This window comes from Dendronephthya gigantea, unplaced genomic scaffold (genome assembly GCF_004324835.1).
Source record: "Dendronephthya gigantea isolate DGI-Jeju-01 unplaced genomic scaffold, DenGig_1.0 000057F, whole genome shotgun sequence".
Lineage (NCBI taxonomy): Eukaryota > Metazoa > Cnidaria > Anthozoa > Malacalcyonacea > Nephtheidae > Dendronephthya > Dendronephthya gigantea.
Genome location: NW_021163067.1, coordinates 18,590 through 44,214, shown reverse-complemented (window position 1 = coordinate 44,214; position 25,625 = coordinate 18,590). Strand labels below are relative to the sequence as shown.

General features: G+C 36.0%; 14 non-coding genes and 14 pseudogenes across 14 annotated transcripts; all 28 read right to left on the bottom strand.

Moving 5' to 3' along the window:
* Positions 1 to 17,444: 17,444 nt before the first annotated feature.
* Positions 17,445 to 17,563, bottom strand: LOC114529688. The gene has a single exon (XR_003687684.1). It is a non-coding gene; the product is annotated as a 5S ribosomal RNA (ribosomal RNA).
* A 118-nt stretch (positions 17,564 to 17,681) lies between these two features.
* On the bottom strand, positions 17,682 to 17,800 carry LOC114529694. Its single transcript, XR_003687690.1, has one exon. It is a non-coding gene; the product is annotated as a 5S ribosomal RNA (ribosomal RNA).
* Positions 17,801 to 17,922: 122 nt separating this feature from the next.
* LOC114529662 lies at positions 17,923 to 18,039 on the bottom strand (annotated as a pseudogene).
* A 1,411-nt stretch (positions 18,040 to 19,450) lies between these two features.
* Positions 19,451 to 19,569, bottom strand: LOC114529626 (annotated as a pseudogene).
* A 123-nt stretch (positions 19,570 to 19,692) lies between these two features.
* Positions 19,693 to 19,810, bottom strand: LOC114529653 (annotated as a pseudogene).
* Positions 19,811 to 19,933: 123 nt separating this feature from the next.
* On the bottom strand, positions 19,934 to 20,052 carry LOC114529648 (annotated as a pseudogene).
* Positions 20,053 to 20,176: 124 nt separating this feature from the next.
* On the bottom strand, positions 20,177 to 20,295 carry LOC114529635 (annotated as a pseudogene).
* Positions 20,296 to 20,417: 122 nt separating this feature from the next.
* On the bottom strand, positions 20,418 to 20,536 carry LOC114529690. Its single transcript, XR_003687686.1, has one exon. It is a non-coding gene; the product is annotated as a 5S ribosomal RNA (ribosomal RNA).
* A 333-nt stretch (positions 20,537 to 20,869) lies between these two features.
* On the bottom strand, positions 20,870 to 20,988 carry LOC114529651 (annotated as a pseudogene).
* A 124-nt stretch (positions 20,989 to 21,112) lies between these two features.
* Positions 21,113 to 21,231, bottom strand: LOC114529686. Its single transcript, XR_003687682.1, has one exon. It is a non-coding gene; the product is annotated as a 5S ribosomal RNA (ribosomal RNA).
* A 123-nt stretch (positions 21,232 to 21,354) lies between these two features.
* On the bottom strand, positions 21,355 to 21,473 carry LOC114529654 (annotated as a pseudogene).
* A 123-nt stretch (positions 21,474 to 21,596) lies between these two features.
* On the bottom strand, positions 21,597 to 21,715 carry LOC114529624 (annotated as a pseudogene).
* Positions 21,716 to 21,839: 124 nt separating this feature from the next.
* On the bottom strand, positions 21,840 to 21,958 carry LOC114529610 (annotated as a pseudogene).
* Positions 21,959 to 22,082: 124 nt separating this feature from the next.
* Positions 22,083 to 22,201, bottom strand: LOC114529620 (annotated as a pseudogene).
* A 123-nt stretch (positions 22,202 to 22,324) lies between these two features.
* On the bottom strand, positions 22,325 to 22,443 carry LOC114529703. The gene has a single exon (XR_003687699.1). It is a non-coding gene; the product is annotated as a 5S ribosomal RNA (ribosomal RNA).
* Positions 22,444 to 22,567: 124 nt separating this feature from the next.
* On the bottom strand, positions 22,568 to 22,686 carry LOC114529706. Its single transcript, XR_003687702.1, has one exon. It is a non-coding gene; the product is annotated as a 5S ribosomal RNA (ribosomal RNA).
* A 123-nt stretch (positions 22,687 to 22,809) lies between these two features.
* Positions 22,810 to 22,928, bottom strand: LOC114529605. The gene has a single exon (XR_003687652.1). It is a non-coding gene; the product is annotated as a 5S ribosomal RNA (ribosomal RNA).
* Positions 22,929 to 23,052: 124 nt separating this feature from the next.
* On the bottom strand, positions 23,053 to 23,171 carry LOC114529647 (annotated as a pseudogene).
* Positions 23,172 to 23,295: 124 nt separating this feature from the next.
* Positions 23,296 to 23,414, bottom strand: LOC114529696. Its single transcript, XR_003687692.1, has one exon. It is a non-coding gene; the product is annotated as a 5S ribosomal RNA (ribosomal RNA).
* A 125-nt stretch (positions 23,415 to 23,539) lies between these two features.
* Positions 23,540 to 23,658, bottom strand: LOC114529679. Its single transcript, XR_003687675.1, has one exon. It is a non-coding gene; the product is annotated as a 5S ribosomal RNA (ribosomal RNA).
* A 123-nt stretch (positions 23,659 to 23,781) lies between these two features.
* LOC114529614 lies at positions 23,782 to 23,900 on the bottom strand (annotated as a pseudogene).
* A 121-nt stretch (positions 23,901 to 24,021) lies between these two features.
* On the bottom strand, positions 24,022 to 24,140 carry LOC114529707. Its single transcript, XR_003687703.1, has one exon. It is a non-coding gene; the product is annotated as a 5S ribosomal RNA (ribosomal RNA).
* A 122-nt stretch (positions 24,141 to 24,262) lies between these two features.
* Positions 24,263 to 24,381, bottom strand: LOC114529621 (annotated as a pseudogene).
* A 125-nt stretch (positions 24,382 to 24,506) lies between these two features.
* LOC114529678 lies at positions 24,507 to 24,625 on the bottom strand. Its single transcript, XR_003687674.1, has one exon. It is a non-coding gene; the product is annotated as a 5S ribosomal RNA (ribosomal RNA).
* A 123-nt stretch (positions 24,626 to 24,748) lies between these two features.
* On the bottom strand, positions 24,749 to 24,869 carry LOC114529608. The gene has a single exon (XR_003687655.1). It is a non-coding gene; the product is annotated as a 5S ribosomal RNA (ribosomal RNA).
* Positions 24,870 to 24,989: 120 nt separating this feature from the next.
* Positions 24,990 to 25,106, bottom strand: LOC114529629 (annotated as a pseudogene).
* A 117-nt stretch (positions 25,107 to 25,223) lies between these two features.
* LOC114529684 lies at positions 25,224 to 25,342 on the bottom strand. The gene has a single exon (XR_003687680.1). It is a non-coding gene; the product is annotated as a 5S ribosomal RNA (ribosomal RNA).
* A 123-nt stretch (positions 25,343 to 25,465) lies between these two features.
* LOC114529677 lies at positions 25,466 to 25,584 on the bottom strand. The gene has a single exon (XR_003687673.1). It is a non-coding gene; the product is annotated as a 5S ribosomal RNA (ribosomal RNA).
* Between the last annotated feature and the right edge of the window lie 41 nt (positions 25,585 to 25,625).

The following is a 25,625-nucleotide window of genomic DNA, read 5'->3' as shown; positions in this document are numbered from 1 at the left end:
ATGTTTTGCAAATGTAAACAAATATCCCGACAGTTTTACGGTGATTGACATGAAACATCGTTTTCGCAGAAGAAAGTTGAAAAGCGTTCTAAAAAGTGTAATAATCACCTTTGTAAATACACTAAAAAGAATTATTCTTTGGTAAAAAAATTATATATTAAAATTATTTTAATAATGAGCATTATCACATATTTTTGGGTAATTTTTTTTTTGTATTCCGTTTCTCAGTGACAAGAATGAAATCTTCACAAGGCATGCTCAGAGTTGTCTACGCATTCTCCACGGACTCGAAGGAGAAAGGAGAGCGTATTATGAAAAAAAACCTGGAGTATCACATTCCAGAATTCTGTCCATGCGATGAGATCTACGACAAGGAACGATCCATTGTGATTGGTCGAAACAATTACTTCCAAGATGACGGCCGTAAGATTACGGTTGTGCTGAATTCTGGGACGACAATCTATAAGTATACTGGAAGGGCGATGAAGCGTCAAATAAGAAATATCAAGAGACAATTTAGGGCTTGCCAGCGCACCGCTCCGAAAAGAGGAAATTAAAGTAACCACAGGATATTGATATCGTAAACGATTATTGTTTTGCAACACGTACTGTTAGTATATATCTCTGTATCAATTTGTAATGTTTTATTTCTATTGTTTTCAATGCAAATAAAAAGCGTACTTTTCATAACTAACAGTAGACACTTTACAAACTGATACATTATTCATACCATGAACTACAAATTTCCACTATGATTTCCATAATCTCCATAATTTAATCTCCATAATTTCCACCATACAAATTTACCACGCAGAATGCGAGGTGATTACAAGCCCATTTTAATTGAGCCGAAGCCGAAGTTAATATAGGCTTTTAATCGCCGAGCCTAAGGTGTCTGACTAATTGCTTTAGTGTATTGTGTTACAAATAATAATCAACATAATTTCAAAAAAATTTATAATTACGTAAAATTTGAAAAACAACAACAAAAAACTGTAGTCACTGACCAGTGACTATCACTTCAGAGACAGTGAATTTTGACCAATCAGAATGCAGGAAAATCAATGGCCTCGAAATTTATTAGAATTATTACGCCATAAATTAGGCTAAATTAGATCATAATGGCGACATGTCTCTTAAATGCGAGCAGTGCCTATACAGGGTGCATCAAAAAAGTGTCGCGAATGTAAAATTCTCGTTTTTCAGGATAATTTGCAAAATTTGGAAAATTTTTGTGTTCCTAGGCATAGTTAAGACTTATCTGGTATACCTAGGGCAAGTTTGTTTTTGCATTAACAAAATTATGTTACCGGGAGGGGTGTTCTTATCCACTGATATTGAGAGGGCTTCCAGTTTGCGCGCCAAAATGTGAAGCTGAAATTGAGATATTGTTTAACTGTCTAAAAGTAGTAAAGGTTTTTAATAAACTCATTAAACTGTCGAAGTTTCGCTAAAAATAACGCATACTGGAAGCAACGCACGGTCCCTATAGAGCTGACGTATATTTCGTTGCGCGCAGTGGATTAAATGCATCGTTGCTTTTGGCGTGACTAATCTCTTGCAAGGGTGGGCAAATGAATAAATTAAAGCGAGAAATTGAATACAAAGACAAAGCGATCTAATGACAAAATTTTTTACCATGCTCAGACTAAAAAATCTTTTTATTAAATTGATTCGTCTCTGTGTTCAGTTTCTCGATATAATTTATTCATTTGCCCAACCTTGCATGAGATTAGTCACGCTAAAAGCAAGGATGTATTTAATCCAGTGCGCGCAATGAAATATACGTCAACTTTAGAGGTCGCGCGTTGTTCCTAATACGCATTATTTTCTTGAAACTTTTACAGTTTATTAAAACCTTTCCTACTTTTAGACAGTTAAATAATATCTCAATTATCTCAAGGGACTCCTGCTACTGCTGCAGCAGTAGGAATATTGGGTGCCACATATGTTTCCGCATTCTTCTGCACCAAATCCAGTGCATTAGTCTGATCAAAAGCAGATTTCAAATCTAGTTTACTGTTCTCCAAAAGTCACTGACGAATTAATACAGAAGACAGTAATACTCGCTAAACTGTTCGGCAGTAACACTCTTAAGATTACAATCCTTACTTAATCTACAAAGCTCTTGAATAAATTCAACAAGCAGTTTGGCGTTTTAATAAACAATTTAGTTAATCTTCACAGACCTCAATAATATATTCATACACATTATGGGATACATAATTAACTGAGTTCTATACTTATCCGAAGCATTGCTGCCACACGAAAATGTTTTATGCCAATGCCTCCATTCCTTAGCTGCAGATGGAAAGTTAGGATCGAAGTCCAAACGAACAGGTTTCAGCAAAGTATCCATTTAAATGAATAAATGTTACTCAGTTGGTTAAATTGTTGTAACCATTGTTAATGAATATAAATTATTAGAAGTTATATTTGGCTTTAACCAACTCAAAACTTACTGCTAGGTAACAAATGATAATAGAAATAAAATGGCGGTCAAATATATATAGATAAATGGCGGTCAAAAAGCTCAGATCCAGTGGTCCGCTTTTACACAGAGACTCCCTTTTAAATATAGTTCACATTAAAGGACATGGGCTACCTCTGCATGATCTAACCATGCTCAACTCAGTCAACTGAGAGAACATAGGAGAATCTTGACTTTACTCACATGAGTTCTGTACAACATCAGATCACTTTAAGGTATAAAGTTCAGCGTATAATTTTTCAATGATCGCACTTTTGAAGGTGTCGGTGAGTTTTGCGGAGAATGAACCGGGAGAAAAAGCGAAGCTGATATTGAAGGCTTCGCCCGGATCACGTGTGGCGTACGTGGCCCTGGACAAAAGCATTCACATTTTGAAATCTGGGAACAAGTTTTCAAAGGATAAGGTGAACAGAAAGATTACTCTACGGTACCATTGAAACTATTGTAAAATTGGCAGCAAAACACGGTAGCATGAAGTATTTAAATAACTCACTTAGTAGATATTTTTGTATATGATTGTATAGTATTTTTATTTTGTTTCAGGTCCGTCCATATCTACAGGAGCATCAAAGCAAAACATGGTCTTCTAACCCAAAGTGCAACAATTGGGAACACTGGGGAGAAGAAAACGTGGTATTACGCCGTTGTGGGAAGACTACGAAGACGTCTCTGCGGCCTTTGATGTATGTTATTAAATCTAATTCTATAGATTTACCCTCTAAGAGGCATCTTCCAAAACACATCTCAGAAGCCTCGCTAATACAGGCATCTCATCAATACAGACAGCTTCCTAATTCAGACATCCTCTTAATTCAAACATCTTTCTAATACACACCTCTCTCTAATGCAAACATCTCTCTCCTAATGCAGACATCCCTCTAATACAAACATATCTCGAATTCAGACATCTCTCTTATGCAGACATCTCTCTAATGCAGACATCTCTCTAATGCAGACATCCCTCTTATGCAGACATATCTCTAATCCAGACATCTCTCTGATGCGCACATCTCTCTAATGCAGACATCTCTCTTATGCAGACATCTCTTTAATGCAGACATCTCTCTATTACAAACATATCTCTAATTCAGAAATCTCTCTTATGCAGACATCTCTCTAATGCAGACATATCTCTAATCCAGACATCTCTCTGATGCAGACATCTCTCTAATGCAGACATCTCTCTTATGCAGACATCTCTTTAATGCAGACATCTCTCTAATACAAACATATCTCTAATGCAGACATCTCTCTAATGCAGACATCCCTCTTATGCAGACATATCTCTAATCCAGACATCTCTCTGATGCAGACATCTCTCTAATGCAGACATCTCTCTAATGCAGACATCTCTTTAATGCAGACATCTCTTTAATGCAAACATATCTTTCCTAATACAGACATTCCTCTAATCCAGACACCTCTCTAATGCAGACATCTCTCTTATGCAGACATCTCTCTAATGCAGACATCTCTCTAATGCAGATATCTCTCTAATGCAGACATCTCTTTAATGCAAACATCTCTCTCCTAATACAGAAATTCCTCTAATCCAGACATCTCTCTAATACAGACATCTCTGTAATGAAGACATCTCTCTAATGCAGACATCCCTCTAATGCAGACATCTCTCTAATGCAGACATCTCTCTAATGCAGACATCTCTCTAATGTATGCAGACATCTCTCTAATAAAGACATTATTCTAATACAAAATGTCCCTCATTTAGGCAACTGGTCTTGTTTTCCTATCAAATCTACACATCTTTACGAAATAATGTACATTGGAATTGGGTACGGAGGGTTCGGGCTATCCAAGCAATGGTAATTTATATTAAATTTTGTATATTTTATGAAAAAATATATATTCCATCCAACTTAAAGGGAGACGGCAATAAAAATTATCTTTCTCTATTTTAAAAGAAAGTCATGATTATTTAAAAAATTCGTTTAAAGATTTTTTTAACTGTATTACTTCTCAAGATATTTTCGAATGAAATTATCTTCCATCCGCCATTTTGGATATGCATATTCTTGGTCTGATATGCATGATGTCATAAGCTGGGTGAAAATTCGTTTTGCCACTTCAGATTAACGATGCAGTGAAGCGATGAGTTTCCCTGTATTACAATCAAACGTGTCTCAAATTATAACGTTTGAATTGTAAGAGTTCTAAACTAAAGCGTAAACACGTAGTTGTTATTTCTTAAGCGTCAACCCTGCTTTTGACGTCACGTAATTAGATCTCATTGTAAAACAAGATGGCGGATATATCTCAAAAGCCGATGTTTTTGATCGCCAATATCTTGGGAAGTAAGGAGTGTAAATTTTTTTTTCAACAAAACACAAATGTTTTCTATTGCCATTTCCTTTTAAAAATCCATACAAAACCTTGTCCAAGAATAAGACCGGAACTATATTGTATACAGGCATTATAATACGGAATTTTTACAAGGACAAACATTGTCTTTAGGTTCAATAATCACTTAGTCTTAGAAATTACAACGTGAAATTACAACGCAAGAGACGGTCCGTCAGTCTCTAGCCTTTTTTAATATATAATATATTCAATAATGTCAACCAAAAGACGGTTTCAGATTGTGTCCCCTTTCTTCCGCTGAAGCGTCGATCTCGTCATCACCAACGCTGTTTTTGAAAAAGACACCATTAAACCATTTTTGAAAACGCGTCTCGGCCTCTAGATCATATAATTTTAAACCCCCAACTATCCAAGCGTTTTTATATACTTTAAAATAGAGACAATAATTATTTTAAATAGTCAAATTAAAATTATCCCCGAGCCGGCGCGAAGCGCCGTGCGAGGGTACTAATTCCGCTGGGAGATTTATTACACCCAGGTATTCTGACAGAACATAGCGGAATCCAAAGTTGCTCAAATTCTATGTCGTGGACCGTGGACGTTCAATGGTCATGGTACTTGTGCGCATGCGTGAAATGCGAACGAGTGTAGACTGGTAATCAACAAACGTTCTGATTGGCTAAGACAGAAAGTTTGTAATTCAATGAGAACGTCAGCAATTTAACTGTCATTTCGTAAACATTTTTGTAAAAGCGTTTCATAAACTTTGTGCAAAGAAAGTAAAACAAGAAGAAACAAGATATATGAAGCATGACAGATAGCAAAGATGAACGTGGATACAGTCAAAACAAAGCTGTGTAAGAGGAATAATTCATAATCTGCAAGCTTATAAATGTTTTCAAAGACAAAGGGTACGTGTTTATTTTGTTTATCTCGTACTTGTTTCGCGGTAAGAATGAGCCGTATTTGTATACTTTTCAGCTTTGTATGCCGTTCATTTGTTAAATTTTCAGTTTTTCTGCAAACGCATAAACCTGTGAAGGGCTATTACACCTTTGCTTTAACTTCAAAAATTGTTTTTGAAAGTGTAATTTGAATTTTGGTATCAAAAATACACACTATATTTATAAAGTATACTGAAACTTTTAGCCGCCGGCGTTGACTGCAATTACAGAATAAAATAACATTTGAAGTTTTTTCTTTGTCTGTGAAGATTTTGTACTGTGTTAATCGTTTGAAACTTCGATTTTAAACCGTTACTTAATTGCTGGCATGGTATAATGCAGCAAAATTGAACGGGCAATGTTTACACTAGCTTTGTGATTATTTTTGTATTGAATGATGGAAACTTTAAGACTGATTTGAGTTTTGTGTCATTTCATAATATAAGTTTAGATCAGGTTAACTCAGGAAATTGTGTACTTGGTTTGAAATAGCAAGGGGTTGCTGCATGCATGTATTTCTAGTATTAAACATTTTTGTCCTTGAGGCATGATTTTTAATTACACACTTTTCCATTTACAAGGACACATTCGCCTTTTACAAGGACACAAAGTGTGTCAAAAACACGCGTATTATAATGCCTGATTGTATAGTCTTCTGGTGTGATTCTGCTCTCTCTTGTCTGCCTTCATACATGTCTCCGTACATTTCCAAGATCTCCACAACGAATTCTTCAACTGATGAAAGCATTATGTCGCTTAATTCTAATCAGAACAACAACTATGATAAAAATTATATCGATCATTGAAAAAAGCTTGAAGATAGCATGGACTGGCGATTATTCGTCTGTCAAATGTATGACAACTGAGTTTTTACAGTTGGATGGCGAATGGGATTCTCCTAGTTGTGATAAGAAAGTCTTTTATTGTGATAATCTACCGAGGATTGTCTGGTGGAGCAAGAAAAAACTATTACATTTAAATGGTATTAATGCAAAATCTATGGAATCTAAGCTAGTTTCTACTTTGTCTCAGCGAGCTTCTCAGACAAATAATTATAGTATTGCCGATGACAACTTGTTGAACGAGCACGTTCAAAAGAGCAAATTTTCTGGCGGTTGCTGTAGTGAACTGCCTACCAATACACAAAATTGTAGCATCTATGATGAGATTTTGAGTCCAGAAGAGGATCAGCTTATTAATAGTGAGTTAGTACGAACTGTGTCGAATGCAGTCTTGCATATGGCGGACGTAATGTCGAATCTTCAAGACTCCATGGTTGAGAACGGTATACATTCTGTTAATTTACTGAGATCGCCAAAAAGCGAAGCCTCTGAATGTAATGTCAACAATTTGAGTCAGAATGGTTTGCATACGAATGCCACATTGGAATCACTAGTGACAACAAACAGGGAAGGTGATAATATTAGCTTGTGTGATGAATGAATGATGAGACTGAAAAAGTAAACCAGTTAATATATGCCAAATTTGTTACACTCACCCCAGTCATGAACAATAAGACCACGAAGATCAATGAAAATGAAATCAATGAAGCGGTACAAAATTTACAAGAAAATGGTAATAAAATAACCAATGATAATGGTGATGATCGTTTTGTTGGCCGCGTACAGTAGCACGTAGACATAGCAGAACGAAAAGGTTATTCTTAACCGGAATTGACAGTAGTGTAAGTGAGAAAGATATTTGTTCTTGTCTTGAGAGGAGAGGTATTAATATATTAATACAACTTATATCACAATCTTTCCAAGGAAGAGGCCATGAACATTATCAGCTAAGGTGCATATTCCCTCTGCTGCGCTGCCGTTCCTACTAGATAAAGTGCTTGCAGAAAATTTCTGGCCTAAATATTTGACCTGTAAATTGTGGAAACCATGCAAAAGAAAAATTAGGGAAAATAATTAAAGTCAAGCCGACGGATGAAGTACCCCAAGGCGAAAATCTCTTCACCTATGTATAAGGGCTTTTATTACAACTATAATTTCTCCCTGAACCCCCTCAGTCAACAGATGGTACAAAGGAAGTGGACGCCATCCCAACAATCTAATTACAATGAAAGTTTCAACAAAGAATATAAAACCAATCGTTCAATGGAAACACGTCAAAACTCAAAGTCGCCCATCTCAATGTTAGATCAATAAAAAACAGAAATCATCTCATACAGGTTCGACAGCTCATGCAAAGTGGTAATTATGACATTTTAGCACTATCAGAGACTTGGTTAAATTCTAATGTGACAAATGCTGAAGTTGAAATTAAAGGGTATAAATTGACAAGACTGGACCGTATGAGAAAGACTGGAGCAGGTGTTTGTATCTATACTCATTCTTTAATAAAAGTCAGCTGTCTAAAAGACATAACTGGGACATCTGAATCGGGATTCCATCAGTTATGGATACAAATACAACTTAAGAATCTGAGATCAATAATTCTTTGTGTGACATTCAAACCTGACTATATTGTCCAGTTTCAGGTTTCTGGATAGTTTTGTGGAAAGCTACACACATGCTCTTACAAAGGGAAACGAAATAATTGTTGTAGGTGACTTAAGCTGTGATTTCTTGAAACCAGACTCGCCGGAGACACTTGCATTACTTGACTTTTGCACGAGTGTAAATCTAACTCATCTGGAGGAGCCTACTCGTGTAACATCATCTCTTATTGATATTACTATGACATCTAACATGAACTTAGTGGAAGACTGGGGAGTGGTTTTATCTCACATCAGTGATCGTTATCTAATTTACGCATGCTTGAAACTTAAAATAACGAAACCTCCAGCTAGTCATATATATGCGTGCATGAGATCTTATAAGAACTATATGACTGATTGTTTCTTGGAAGACTTAAATCAAGTACCACCAGGCATGGCAAGAAATCTTCCTTAAAGATATCGTGAACGATGTTATAAATCAATTTAATAACAAGTTTCTTCACGTGCTAGAAATATATACATGCCCCTGTGAAAATGGTGATTATAAAGTGATTGAAGCAATGAACCAGTCATTAAAGCATTAAAGTGATAAAGTGATTAGAGCAATAGACTCGAAACAACTCACAATTATGGCGTTATTAGATCTTTCAAAAGCATTTGATAGTATAGACCACTGAAAACTTTTAACCAAGCTACAAACTCTCGGTCTTAGTTTTGATACTTTGGAATGGTTTAAAAGCTACTTGACTGGAAGGGAACAGAGAGTAAGGATAGGTTCAGTGGTGTCACAACAAGGCTATATTACTCCTGGATTACCACAGGGTTCAGTATTGGGAGCAAGTCTGTTCAACATTTATATAAACGAGCTGCCTGAAGTTCCGGTTTTTGCTGAATTGAATTCGTATGTGAATCACTCAAAATTATATCCCTCGTTTCTCTTTGAAAACACTGGGGAAGCAATGTTAAAAATTAATGAAGACTTGGTAAATATAGCAGCCTGGTGCAGTCATAATAGTTTACTAATAAATCCTTGTATTAGGAACTCGCAAAATGTTACAAAGACTACCGGAAAGCTTTCATGTAATTCTGCTTGGGAAAGGATCACTCCAATTGTTTCAGCAAGAGATCTTGGTATACAATTAAACTCAACACTGAGTTTTGAGGAACATATATTATTAAATGCTGTTTCAAGACTTTGGAAAGTATCATCTCATCCTAAATATTTTCAAAACTGTATTACTGCTCAACTGTATGGTCTGGTACTACAAAGAAAAATATTGAGAAGCTGCAAAGAGCTCAAAATTTTGCGGCGAGAATGATGAACAGGGAGAAGAAAATATGATCCTATCTCACAAGTACTCGAACATATAAACTGGTTACCTGTTGCTAGCATGTTGCAATACTTTATTGGCATTTTGACTTTCAAGTGTTTAAATGGACATCTTCCTGATTATCTTCCTGGACTATTTCAAAAAAGATCATCAGTACATGAAAGAAATACTAGGAACGTGCTAAAGATCTGCTACAGGACAACGATCATTTGAATATCGAGCAGTATCATTATGGAAATCCTTGCCAAATAGCATAATTGAAATTGACAATCTTAAAAATTTTTAAAAGTAAACTATTTGACTATTTTCTTGAACATTTTTTAAAATCTTAACAATGTACACACAACATTAATTGTAAATATTCCTAATATAGTTTAGATAATATTCTTAGATATAACATTAGAAAAAAAATTCTTGTAAATTGATCTGAATAACCAATTGTTTGAGATTCAATTCATGATAATAATAAAAAAAATAATCTCTTGTTGATGGGCGATTTATTTCCCATTTAAAAATTCGCAACAAACCTTTGCGACGCACAACGAATCGACGCTTCTGTTCTACTCTTAGATCCCGAGCATGTATTTTGGGCAGGTATTAGTTTATCAAACATAGTTGGGACACTTGTAATTGAGAGCGGAAATGACTGTAAACTTTAGCTATAAAGCAACTATCAGTTGTTCAAGCTCCCTCCTTTACCCCATTCAATGTTGTTGACAGGGCCGAAACTAGAACGATAATTAGGGGTGTTTATTCATATATTCAGTTCTGCCTGACGGATTTTTAATCCAGGTTATATCAAACAATGGGCAATTTTAGATTGATTAAAATAAGTCTTATTTTCGGTGGATAGCGTTATCCAGCTATCGCGTAACCGGTCCAGACCTTCAAAGATTAATTTTGGGATACTCTTGTACCATGGTGGAATTCGTAGAGATACTAATAAGAAATATCGAAGCACTTACTATGTTTTTTTGCTTGAACATTAAAGACTACCCTCCTTCACCACCTTGAGCGAAGTGACTACGAAATTCCTGAACAAGCTGAGATAAAAAATGAAAGAATACCAGCGAAGCAAAAGGCGGTCAAAATTCGCAAAGATTTCCCAGAGACATGGTTATGGTCGGATGAAAAACTCGAGTAAGATTTGCACGAAGATTATAGTTCTAATCAATCGTATTTCGTATGCTAATTGTCCAATGTAGAGCTGGTGCTTTCATAATTGTTCTAATGTGGAGCTGGTCCTTTCCTACTTAATTGTTCTAATATAAGAATAGAGTTGATGTTCGCGCGCATAAATGTGTTTTTGGCCCGACTCTAAAATCATTTTCGCCCAACCGTTTTAGCGAGGGTTAAAACATGTTCTGAGGCGGGCTAAAAACACATTTATGCCCACGAACATCAACTGTATTACTATTATATCAACTTTAAAGGGCAATTTTTGTATAAAAAATTATGCAATAGTTAAACACTTCGGTCATTCTTCTCAGTGGCTTAGATCAGCGGGCTAAAATATATCTCAGCCCAGCAAATTTATCATTTTAGCCCGCAAAATGCTGATCCTTCATAATTTTTCTAATGTGGAGCTGATCCTTTCAGCATTGTTTTAATATGGAGCGATCTTTTCACAATTTTACAATTTCAATTCATCCTCTTTAGTGAATCAGGCAACAAGACAATTGAAGTAACTGTGCCAGGTACAATCACAAGTTGGGTGGCAAATGGTTTCGCTATTTCGTCGAAGACAGGTATCGGAGTTTCAGAAACGTCGACACTCAGAGCTTTTCAACCGTTCTTTGTTTCAATGACGCTACCATACTCCGTCATCCGAGGAGAAGAGATTCCAGTCATCGTAACTGTGTTTAATTACCGGCCAAGTTGCGCAGCGGTAAGTTTTACGTAGAGAAAAACTTGAAACTTTGACACACCCTCTACAGTCCTAATAGTACCGAACTACTATTACTATTACTACGAAAGTTTCTTTGATCAAAGACGGTGATAAGAGTCATCCAATTTTAACAGCGTTTTCCCAGCCAAATACTGGTTTTGGTTAAGCATAGCATATCCTTAGGCCACCAAGTCCGAATTTCTCAAGATGCTACATACATATTACTATAATTTTCGAATGAGATACACAAGTCACACATGCGCTTATTTTTACGCGAAATAAAATAGCGCTTGTCCCGCAAGCTAAAAGCGGAATTAACGAACCGTAGCATAAGGATATTGACTGGCTGTTCGATAATTTATTCTGAATTTCCGAAGGCACACGAAGCGTCTAAGTGAAAACACTGCAACGCGTTCTGAACGCGTTCGTCGCATTAGGTTACTTCTGAGCCGTACTGTAGTCTGTCTTTGTTCTAGAGTTCGTATCCATACACTCAACTCGTCCCCATCCGCTAGAAAATTATGTAGGTACCATAGCGTTGTGTCTATTGTAATACTTTTGGAATTATATTATTTACATTTATCTATTCAAAACCAACGCAGGCACTCGATAGCAATTTTGCTTTCAAGAGTGATGTATTGTGGTTATATTTAAATCCACACAATAAGAACTCTACTTGACGGCATGTTTATGTATATTAATTAGTAATATGATTAATGTTATATCTATTATTAGTAATAGGTTACATCTCCTCCCTATCAGTTAGTAAGTTTACTTTCATCGCGTCCGACTTAATAATGTTTTTTTAGTCCTCTCTATACAGTATAATCCTAATATCAACCGAGTATTTCCAGAATATTTTCTTTCTATTCATTTAATTACTTATCTTATGTCGTACACTCTTTTAAATGTGTTTCAAATGTCGACTTTTTCTGTCGTGTTGATCTTCGCAGTCCTTGTGCTTCTTCTTATCTCTCGATTCGCGGTTGTCTTTCATTTTCTGTTTCTGCACTCAATGGTTCTTGTTGGCGAATAGGTGTGTCTCCTTCGGCTGGTGGTGGTACTAGGGTTTCAGGGCTTCGTTGATGCTCTTCCGGGTGGTTGTCCGTCTTTAGCAGTTTGAAACAAGATATGTCTCTGCGTTTCGTCTTCTGATCATTCATTTTTTTCGCTGTTACCATCAATCCTTTGATTTTTGTTATCACATATACATATGGTTCATTTCGGAGTTTCTCCTTTCTTCTTTGTTTCTCGTTTAACGATTACTGTGTCTCCGGTCTTTACTCTGTATTCCTTCGATCGATCTTTGCTTTTTCTTTGTATCACTGGTCCGTCTCACAACGTCATCTTTGGATGATGACAGTTTCCGTGGGAAAGTAATCCAGATTTGTTCTGACTTGTCGGTTCATTAACAACTCGTATTGTGTGCGTTTTGTCGCCGGATGTAGTGTACTTCGATATGTTTGTAGCATGTCATACGTTGCTTCATGAGGGTTGATATGGTCTTGTTTTGCAATCGCAGCGATCTTGTGAATTAATTTAGTAAAGTTTTCCACCTGTCCCTGTGCTTTTGGATGGTAAGGCGTTACGGGTTTATGGGTGAATCCGTTCTCTGTAGCAAGCAGCTTAATACATTCATAGGGGTTGAATGGTGGGCCATTGCCCGTCTGCACTACTTTTGGGATTCCATGTGTTACGAATATTTTCTTCAATCTCTCTCTGACTGGTCCAATTGCAATCGATCGAGCGAATTCTATGTTTGGTTTTGGTAATTTTAAATCAGTGTCATAATTTCGCAGATTATATTAGCCCTCCAAATCTCAGAATTTTATAAATTATTAGTCAGGCCCGAAGCTGAAAGTTCATTGAGGACCTTATACAACAGAACACTCTTCAATTTAGCGCGTCTGACATTACGAGTGTCTAAATTTAATTTTTAAATTGCAATATCATGCTGGGACTGACATCGTAATTTGCACCAGTAATCACTTTAACCGCACGGTTCTGGAGCATTTGCAATTTATCCTTTAAGACCTTATCACAAGTGTCCGACAAAGGGGAGCAGTAATCAAAATACGGCTGAATTAAAGATTTATAAAGTTTAAGAAGAGAATCTAATGAGACGAAAGATTTTATTCTTCTCAAGATACCTATACCAGAACATATTTTTTTACATAATTCATATATATATATATATTATATATATATATATATATATATATATATATATATATATATATATATATATATATATATATATATATATATATATATATACCTTTACCTATACCAGAATATATTTTTTTACATAATTCATATATATATATATATATATATATATATATATATATATATATATAAATATATATATATATATATATTTATATATATACACCCATTTGCAAAAACGTTGGCCGCAGATAGATAGATAGATAGATACTCGAAGTCTAATTAGCATTGCATATGAATACATTTGCATGGGATTTCAATCATATTACACAACATATGCAATTCTAATTAGATTTCTTGTATCTATCTATATATCTATCTGCGGCCAACGTTTTTGCAAACGGGTGTATATATATATATATATATATATATATATATATATATATATATATATATATATATATATATATATATATATATATATATAGAGTTTGGATTATATCTAGAACCTATATCCATAAGCTTGGTTTTAGAGGAGTGAGATTGGAGTTTGTTTACATTTAACCAGTCTGTTATGCTTCTCAAGTACGTATTCAAATTTTCCACAGAGTCGTATGATAAAGTGAATATTTGCGAATCATCTGCATATATAGACAGCGCACTGTCGATTTCAAGCAGTTTGGGAAATCATTTATGTAGATTAAAAACATCAGGGGCACAAGTATTGATTACTTTACTTTTTTTGAGAGACAACCATTAATTTGGCATTTCTGGTATCGGTTTTTTAAACACAATTGAAACCATTGGAGTTCAACTTCGGAAACCGCTTGTGTGGAATAATCCTGCGTACTATGAAAATTATACTATGATCAGACATGCCACAGTGAATCACACCTGATTTGGCTATATTACTTAGCTCATTACTAAAAGCTAGGTCTATTAGAGTAGATGATTTGCTGGTCACACGTGTCGGCTCTAAGATCAATTGTTGTAACTCATACTGTATATCGATGACAGGAACTGTAACTTCTCAGTGTGAGGTCCAATTGGACTCTTCGAGTAGTCACAATTCATGTCACCCAGTATAATCAATTGTTTATTTTCATAATCACATAGAAAACTAGCGTAATCGTCGAATATACTTTTAATTAATCAATACAGATTAATTCTAAACGGACTGGCACAAGGTCCTCCCGAATTGTATAAGACAGATTTTCTTTAATATACATAAACACTCCGCCGCCGTATCTATTTCGGTCTTTTTTTACTATATTATATCCAAGAATGTGGATCTCGTCGTTTGAGACCCCATCTTCATCAATATTTCCCCAAATTTCTTGAAAAGAGCATTCTGAAATCCCCGATCATTCGTATTATGGCCGATCTGGGTATTGTAAGGCCTAGGTGATGGTCTCAAAAACTTGATTAAATTGTGTTGCCAAAACAGAGGATCCTTTCCCATTCAAGTAAAGCTTACTGCCATTTAAGCAGGATTGGTCTATTGAAGAATGATCGATATAACAAAAGTTATGATCTTGACAGAACTTTCTCATTTTTTCATTTACTGCAGTTAGTATTGAGATCTTCTCTGATCAGCAGTCCTGAGATTCCAATTTGAGCATTGGGAAATTTATTTTATACATTTTGGGCAAGATTCTTAATTTTCGTTGCGAAGGTATCAACCGAGTCATTGCCTAAGTTGTTAGTGCCACAATGAATGATTACATGTGATGGATCAGACACGACTGCTTTTATAGCACCAACAAATTTATTTATTTCCTCGCATGTTTTCCCAGGATAGGTAAATTTACGTTCTGGCTTCCGAGACAATTTTTTTGGGATTAATATGTTTTATAATTGAATCCCCAATTAGCACAACAGGTTGTTCGGACTTCAATCTACTTTGCTCTCCCTTTTGCTGCTTTAGTCGCTGGTGTGCGGAGTTAGTCGGTTGGGAAGGTTGTGAAGATGAGAATTCCACAACAGGGGAATTCTCAACATAGTGTCAATGTTTTTGAAGCAGAAGTCATTCCCTCTACTTCACAACCTGAGTCCCTCACTTCGCCCGACTTGTTTTAACTTTGGTGATCAGACGAGAACCAGTGCTTTCCAAGTTGTATGCACGTAGACATCGCCTTTGAGAAAACAAGAGCTTTTGATCTATGAATATTTTTGGATAAAATTAAAAAAAATATTCCTTTTGGGAAATAGTGATGAAGTACATTGAAATAATTTTCTATGAATAAATCAAAAGGAGCCTACGACACGAAGTATTCCCAAGAGGTCACCCATCCAAGTACTAACTTCGCCCGACTTGTTTTAACCTTGGTGATCAGACGAGAACCAGTGCTTTTTTTTTCTTCTCTTTTTTTCTCTTTTTTCTGTTTATTTATTATACTACATATTTACAGTTGTTTCTATTTGTTTGTATTTTTACTACGTTATATCCTGGTTAATGTTTTCTAATTTTTTCAGTTGTGATTTCATAAGTTTAATATTAATTTTTTATTTACAATTTTGGCTATCGCCTCGTTTATGCACCATTGTGCGTCGAAGGTGTCTACGTTTTGTCGTGTTTGTGCCAGTTTGTGTTGGTAGGTTATGTGGCTCTTGGCCGATGCAACAAAAAGTGAAAGGGGGGGAGTAGTTTCACCCCTCACACGGTAGTCTACAGCCAATTTATGCAAGGCACAGCGTGCGATTGTTAGAATCCAGTTTATGAGTTCCGTTGTATTTGCTGACAGTTGATTGTTTTGCTGGGTGTGAAGCCCTAGTAGTTTGGTAGTGTCGGTCAGTGGCAGTTTTCGCTCGGTGACGTTATCAGCAAGTTGCTGGATTGTCGTCCAAAAGTGTTTAGCGTGGTTGCAGTGTAACAGTAGGTGTTCAACTGTTTCTGTTTCGTTGCAGTGATGGCAAGTGTCCGTGTGATAAACTCCCATTCTGTGTAGTGACTTTGCGTTTGGTAGTACTATGTGCGCTACTTTCCAGTTGACGTCGCCTTGTTTGTTTGTGATGAGTTTGCTGTATGTTGTGTTTGTCCAGTAGCTGGAGTCGATTGTTGGTATCGGTTGTAGGGTTTGTTTCCAATGATCAAGCGATGCGATTGTTGCTTGTTCATCTCTTGTCAATTGTTTGTGGAAATGTTTTGTCTTGAGTTGTGTTATGTCTACTGTCTCTTGTGCTGTTATGTTTACTCTAAAGCTAGGCTGCACTGTAGGTTTAGGTCGTTTGGTATGTTCCCGTTGTATTTCCCTAGTCCATTTGATAGGTATAGCGTCCATTACTCGGTTAAGTTCCTGCCTCGTGTCGTCAAGCGACTCGGTCGGTTCTTCATCTTCGTCTTGTAGCAGTTCATTGACAGCTCTGGGTGGCTTAAATCCTGGGATTGCTATGTAGCATATGTCTTTTAGTTGTGTAACACCCGCTGTTGCCATTTGGCGTTGTACAGCACCTGGCTGTCGTTGTCTCGTATCGCCGGGTTTCGAAATAATGGTTCGTTGAGTATGTCGGTTACGTTTGTTGGTTCGTGTGTACGTTCAGTGTGTTGGTTGTACTTGAGCCATGACGTTAGTAGTTCCTTGTGGAACTTTGGGGTTCCCCGGTTTATCTGCTGTGAGGTGTACTTTTGGGTGAGAGTCATTTTTCCCAGTTTCATGTTGCCCGTTCTTAGAAAATATTCTGTTAGTTGTTTCCAGTGTGCTGGTTCTTGGTCCAGGAGTCGTCGTAAGGTATTTAGTCTGAGTGCGTGTATCTTCGTTTTTATTCGTTGTATGTTGAAACCGCTGAAAAATGATGAAACCGCTGAAAAATGATGAATGACATTGAAATAATTTTCTATTAATAAATCAAAAGGAGCCTACGACACGAAGTATTCCTAAGAGATCACCCACCCAAGTACTAACTTCGCCCGACTTGTTTTAACTTTGGTGATCAGACGAGAACCAGTGCTTTCCAAGTGGTATGGACGTAGACATTGAGAAAACAAGAGCTTTTGATCTATGAATATTTTTGGATAAAATTAAAAAAAATATTCGTTTTGGGAAAAATGATGAATGACATTGAAATAATTTTCTATTAATAAATCAAAAGGAGCCTACGACACGAAGTATTCCTAAGAGGTCACCCACCCAAGTACTAACTTCGCCCGACTTGTTTTAACTTTGGTGATCAGACGAGAACCAGTGCTTTCCAAGTGGTATGGACCTAGACGTCGCCTTTGAGAAAACAAGAGCTTTTGATCTATGAATATTTTTTGATAAAATTAAAAAAATATTCCTTTTGCGAAAATTGATGAGTACATTGAAATAATTTTCTATTAATAAATCAAAAGGAGCCTACGACACGAAGTATTCCGAAGAGGTTACCCACCCAAGTACTAACTTCGCCCGACTTGTTTTAACTTTGGTGATCAGACGAGAACCAGTGCTTTCCAAGTGGATATAATTTATTTAGATTTTCGAAAGGCGTTCGATTCTGTGCCGCATGAGAAATTGTTAATTAAAATACAAAAATTTGGTATAGTGGGAAATCTGTTGAAGATTGTGGAAGATTTTTTGTCGGACATATGGATGGCTGTTCGAGTTGGGAGTGCTATTTCATCTTGGAAAAAAGTTACATCAGGAGTGCCCCAAGGTTCTGTACTGGGGCCTCCATTGTATTTGCTTTACGTAAACGATTTACCTAATGCTGTTTCATCTACAACAAAGTTATTTGCAGGTGACGTTCAGCTTATAGGCAATGCTGAGAGTCCAGATAAAATCCAGGAGGACCTCAATAATTTGACGGATTGGGAGCACAAGTGGTGCATGTCTTTCAACGTCAAAAAATGCTTTGTAATGCACGTGGGAATGGATAATAGAAATAGTAACTACTTACTAAATGGTAATATTCTTAAATCAGTGCTTCAAGAATCCGATTTGGGAGTTGAAATGTCTTATAAGTGTGATTGGAAAGACCAAATAGAAAAGGCAGTTGGAAAAGCAAATCGAATGGCTGCATGGGTGTTTCGTAACACCGTGTCTCGATCTAAGAGTGTGCTCTTACCAATATATAAATCATTGATCAGACCGCCTTTGGAACATTGTGTACAGTTATGGTCACCATCGTTAAGGAATGGGAACTGGTCCTTAATAATGAGTCTTGGAAACTGTCAAAGGAGATTCACGAAACGAATTGAGGGCTTACAACACTTGTCGTACAAAGAAAGGTTATTAAGGCTTAGACTTACTACATTATTAGAACGCCGTGCTCGTGGTGATTTGATCGAAACTTTTAAAATTATAAAAGGAATAGTGAATTATGCAGATGGTTTTTTCCGTTTCTCGAGATCAGGAAGAAATCTTGTACCTACATCAAGTTATAAGCTTGGTAATAGTGTGGACTTATTTAAGCAGAGAGTAGTTAAGTACTGGAGTATGTTGCCATGTGAGGTAAAAGAAGCAACTTCGGTGAATGATTTTTAAGGCAAAATTAGAATATCATAAATTGACTAATCTAGGCAGTGACGGTACTAATGGGTATTGGAACTTATCAGATGAAATTTTTAATAGAATTTAGGATTTTAAATATGAGCTTGTGTATTTGTATATATATAGACTTATAGATATGTTTTTTAAAGAAGTTTTTGTAAGTAATTTTTATAGTGAATTGTTTTTGAACTTTGTAACCATATAGAGATGCTCAAAGAGGCATAATTATTAAAGTTAAAGTTAAAGTTAAGTGGTATGGACGTAGAAATCGCCATTGAGAAAACAAGAGCTTTTGATCTATGAATATTTTTGGATAAAATTAAAAAAAATATTCGTTTTGGGAAAATTGATGAAGTACATTGAAATAATTTTCTATCAATGAATCAAAAGGAGCCTACGACACGAAGTATTCCTTAGAGGTCACCCACCCAAGTACTAACTTCGCCCGAAATGTTTTAACTTTGGTGATCAGACGAGAACCAGTGCTTTCCAAGTGGTATGAACGTAGACATCGCCTTTTAGAAAACAAGAGCTTTTGATCTATGAATATTTTTGGATAAAATTAAAAAAAATATTCCTTTTGGGAAAATTGATGAAGTACATTGAAATAATTTTCTATTAATAAACAAAAAAAGCCTACGACACGAAGTATTCCTATAAGGTCACCCACCCAAGTACTAACTTTCCCGAATTGTTTTAACTTTGGTGATCAGACGAGAACCAGTGCTTTCCAAGTGGTATGGACGTAGACATCGCCTTTGAGAGAAATAGAGCTTTTGAACCATCAATATTTTTGGATAAAATTAAAAAAAATATTTCTTTTAGGAAAATTGATGAGTACATTGGAATAATTTTCTATTAATATATCAAAAGGAGCCTACGACTCGAAGTATTCCTAAGATTTCACCCATCCAAGTACTAACTTCGCCCGACTTGTTTTAACTGTGGTGATCAGACGAGAACCAGTGCTTTCCAAGTGGTATGGACGTAGACGTCGCCTTTGAGAAAACAAGAGCTTTTGATCGATGAATATTTTTGGATAAAATTAAAAAAAATGTTCCTTTTGGGAAAATTGATGAAATACATTGAAATAATTTTCTATTAATAAATCAAAAGGAGCCTACGACATGAAGTATTCGTAAGAGGTCACCCACTCAAGTACTAACTTCGCCCGACTTGTTTTAACTTTAGTGATCAGACGAGAACCAGTGCTTTCCAAGTGGTATGGACGTAGACATCGCCTTCGAGAAAACAACAGCTTTTGATCCATGAATACTTTTGGAATTATTAAAAAAAATATTTCTTTTGGGAAAATTGATGATTACATTGTAATAATTTTCTATAAATTAACCAAAAAAAGCCTACGACACGAAGTATTCCTAAGAGGTCCCCCACCCTAGTACTAACTTCGCCCGACTTGTTTTAACTGTGGTGATCAGACGAGAACCAGTGCTTTCCAAGAGGTATGGACGTAGACGTCGCCTTTGAGAAAACAAAAGCTTTTGATCTATGAATATTTTTGGATAAAAAAAAATATTCCTTTTGGGAAAATTGGTGAAGTACATTGAAATAATTTTCTATGAATAAATCAAAATGAGCCTACGACACGAAGTATTCCCAAGAGCTCACCCATCCAAGTACTAACTTCGCCCGACTTGTTTTAACTGTGGTGATCAGACGAGAACCAGTTTTTTTTTTTTTTACAAAAGCTCTAGATCTATGAATATTTTTGGATAAAATAAAAAAAATATTCCTTTTGGGAAAATTGATGAAGTGAATTGAAAAAATTTTCTATTAATAAATCAAAAGGAGCCTACAACACGAAGTATTCCTAAGATGTCACCCACCCAAGTACTAACTTCGCCCGACTTGTTTTAACTTTGGTGATCAGACGAGAAGCAGTGCTTTCCAAGTGGCATGGACGTAGACATCGCCTTTGAGAAAAGAAGAGCTTTTGATCCATGAATATTTTTGGATAAAACTTTAAAAAAATATTCCTTTTGGGAAAATTGATGAGTAAATTGAAATAATTTTCTATGAATAAATCAAAAGGAGCCTACGACACAAAGTATTCCCGAAAGGTCACCCATCCAAGTACTAACTTCGCCCGACTTGTTTTAACTGTGGTGATCAGACGAGAACCAGTGCTTTCCAAGTGGTATGGACGTAGACGTCGCCTTTGAGAAAACAAAAACTTTTCATCTATGAATATTTTTTGATAAAACTTAAAAAAATCTTCCTTTTGGGTAAATTGATGAGTACATTGAAATAATCTTTTATGAATAAATCAAAAGGAGCCTACGACACGAAGTACTCCCAAGAAGTCACACATCCAAGTACTAACTTCGCCCGACTTGTTTTAACTGTGGTGATCAGACGAGAAACAGTGCTTTCCAAGTGGTATGGAGGTAGACGTCGCCTTTGAGAAAACAAAAGCTTTTTATCTATGAATATTTTTGGATAAATCTTAAAAAATATTCCTTTTGGGAAAATTGATGAAGTACATTGAAATAATTTTCTATTAATAAATCAAAAGGAGCCGACAACACGAAGTATTCCCAAGAGGTCACCCATCCAAGTACTAACTTCGCCCGACTTGTTTTAACTGTGCTGATCAGACGAGAACCAGTGCTTTCCAAGTGGTATGGACGTAGACATCGCTTTGAGAAAACAAGAGCTTTTGATCTATGAATAAATTTGGATAAAATTAAAAAAAAATATTCCTTTTGGGAAAATTGATAAAGTACATTGAAATAATATGTTACTAAAAAATCAAAAGGAGGCTACAACACGAAGTATTCCTAAGACGTCACCCACCCAAGTACTAACTTCGCCCGACTTGTTTTAACTTTGGTGATCAGACGAGAACCAGTGCTTTCCAAGTGGTATGGACGTAGACATCGCCTTTCAGAAAACAAGAGCTTTTCATCTATGAATATTTTTGAATAAAGTTAAAAAAAGTATTCCTTTTGGGAAAAATGATGAAGTACATTGAAATAATTTTCTATTGATAAATCAAAAGGAGCCTACGACACAAGGTATTCCTAAGAGGTCACCCACCCAAGTACTAACTTCGCCCGAATTGTTTTAACTTTGGTGATCAGACGAGAACCAGTGCTTTCCAAGTGGTATGGACGTAGACATCGCCTTTGAGAAAACAAGAGGTTTTGATCTGTGAATATTTTTGGAAAAAATTAAAAAAAATATTCCTTTTGGGAAAATTGAACAGTATATTGAAATAATTTTCTATTAATAAATCAAAAGGAGCCTACGACACGAAGTATTCCTAAGAGGTCACCCACCCAGGTACTAACTTCGCCCGACTTGTTTTAACTTTGGTGATCAGACGAGAGCCAGTGCTTTCCAAGTGGTATGGACGTAGACATCGCCTAGGAGAAAACAAGAGCTTTTGATATATGAATATTTTTGGATAAAATTAAAAAAAATATTCCTTTTGGGAAAATTGATGAAGCGCATTGAAAAAATTTTCTATTAATAAATAAAAAGGAGCCTACAACACGAAGTATTCCTAAGATGTCACCCACCCAAGTACTAACTTCGCCCGACTTGTTTTAACTTTGGTGATCAGATGAGAACCAGTGCTTTCCAAGTGGTATGGACGTAGACATCGCCTTTCCGAAAACTAGAGCTTTTGATCTATGAATATTTTTGAATAAAGTTAAAAAAAATATTCCTTTTGGGAAAATTGATCAGTACATTGAAATAATTTTCTACGAATAAATCAAAAGGAGCCTACGACACGAAGTATTCCCAAGAGGTCACCCACCCAAGTACTAACTTCGCCCGACTTGTTTTAACTTTGGTGATCAGACGAGAACCAGTGCTTTCCAAGTGGTATGGACGTAGACATCGCCTTTCAGAAAACAAGAGCTTTTGATCTATGAATATTTTTGAATAAAGTTAAAAAAAATATTCCTTTTGGGAAAATTGATGAAGTACATTGAAATAATTTTCTATTGATAAATCAAAAGGAGCCTACGACAAAAGGTATTCCTAAGAGGTCACCCACCCAGGTACTAACTTCGCCCGACTTGTTTTAACTTTGGTGATCAGACGAGAGCCAGTGCTTTCCAAGTGGTATGGACGTAGACATCGCCTAGGAGAAAACAAGAGCTTTTGATCTATGAATAATTTTGGATAAAATTAAAAAAAATATTCCTTTTGGGAAAATTGATGAAGTACATTGAAATAATTTTCTATTAATAAATCAAAAGGAGCCTACGACACGAAGTATTCCTAAGAGGTCACCCATCCAAGTACTAACTTCGCCCGACTTGTTTTAACTGTGGTGATCAGACGAGAACCAGTGCTTTCCAAGTGGTATGGACGAAGACGTCGCCTTTGAGAAAACAAGAGCTTTTGATCGATGAATATTTTTGGATAAAATTAAAAAAAAATATTCCTTTTGAGAAAATTGATGAAGTACATTGAAATAATTTTCTATTAATAAATCAAAAGGAGCCTACGACACGAAGTATTCCTAAGAGGTCACCCACCCAAGTACTAACTTCGCCCGACTTGTTTTAACTTTGGTGATCAGACGAGAACCAGTGCTTTCCAAGTGGTATGGACGTAGACATCGCCTTTGAGATAAGAAGAGCTTTTCATCTACGAATATTTTTGGATAAAACTTAAAAAAATATTCCTTTTGGGAAAATTGATGAGTACATTGAAATAATTTTCTATGAATAAATCAAAAGGAGGCTACGATGCGAAGTATTCCCAAGAGGTCACCCATCCAAGTACTAAATTCGCCCGACTTGTTTTAACTGTGGTGATCAGACGAGAACCAGTGCTTTCCAAGAGGTATGGACGTAGACGTCGCCTTGAGAAACAAAAGCTTTTGATCTATGAATATTTTTGGATAAATAAAAAAAAATATTCCTTTTGGGAAATTTGGTGAAGTACATTGAAGTAATTTTCTATGAATAAATCAAAATGAGCCCACGACACGAAGTATTCCTAAGAGGTCACCCATCCAAGTACTAACTTCACCCGACTTGTTTTAACTGTGGTGATCAGACGAGAACCAGTGCTTTCCAAGTGGTATGGACGTAGACGTCGCCTTTGAGAAAACAAAAGCTTCTGATCTATTAATATTTTTGGATAAAATAAAAAAAATATTCCTTTTGGGTAAAATGATCAAGTGCATTGAAAAATTTTCTATTAATAAATCAAAAGGAGCCTACAACACGAAGTATTCCTAAGATGTCACCCACCCAAGTACTAACTTCGCCCGACTTGTTTTGACTTTGGTGATCAGACGAGAACCAGTGCTTTCCAAGTGGTATGGACGTAGACGTCACCTTTGAGAAAACAAGAGGTTTTTATCGATGAATATTTTTGGATAAAATTAAAAAAAAATATTCCTTTTGGGAAAATTGATGAAGTACATTGAAATAATTTTCTATTAATAAATCAAAAGGAGCCTACGACACGAAGTATTCCTAAGAGGTCACCCACCCAAGTACTAACTTCGCCCGACTTGTTTTAACTTTGGTGATCAGACGAGAACCAGTGCTTTCCAAGTGGTATGGACGTAGACATCGCCTTTGAGATAAGAAGAGCTTTTGATCTATGAATATTTTTGGATAAAACTTAAAAAAATATTCCGTTTGGGAAAATTGATGAGTACATTGAAATAATTTTCTATGAATAAATCAAAAGGAGCCTACGACACGAAGTATTCCCAAGAGGTCACCCATCCAAGTACTAACTTCGGCCCCGACTTGTTTTAACTGTGGTGATCAGACGAGAACCAGTGCTTTCCAAGAGGTATGGACGTAGACGTCGCCTTTGAGAAAACAAAAGCTTTTGATCTATGAATATTTTTGGATAAAATAAAAAAAATATTCCTTTTGGGAAAATTGTGAGTACATTGAAATAATTTTCTATAATAAATCAAAAGGAGCCTACGACACGAAGTATTCCTAAGAGGTCACCCACCAAGTACTAACTTCGCCCGACTTGTTTTAACTTGGTGATCAGACGAGAACCAGTGCTTTCCAAGTGGTATGGACGTAGACATCGCCTTTGAGAAAACAAAGCTTTTGATCTATGAATATTTTTGGATAAATAAAAAAAATATTCTTTTGGGAAAATTGATAAGTACATTGAAAATTTTCTATTAATAAATCAAAAGGAGCCTACGACACGAAGTATTCCTAAGAGGTCACCCACCCAAGTACTAACTTCGCCCGACTTGTTTTGACTTTGGTGATCAGACGAGAACCAGTGCTTTCCAAGTGGTATGGACGTAGACATCGCCTTTGAGAAAACAAAAGATTTTGATCTATAAATATTTTGGATAAAATAAAAAAAAATATTCCTTTTGGGAAAATTGGTGAAGTACATTGAAATAATTTTCTATGAATAAATCAAAATGAGCCTACGACACGAAGTATTCCTAAGAGGTCACCCACCCAAGTACTAACTTCGCCCGACTTGTTTTAACTTTGGTGATCAGACGAGAACCAGTGCTTTCCAAGTGGTATGGACGTAGACGTCGCCTTTGAGAAAACAAAAGCTTTTGATCTATGAATATT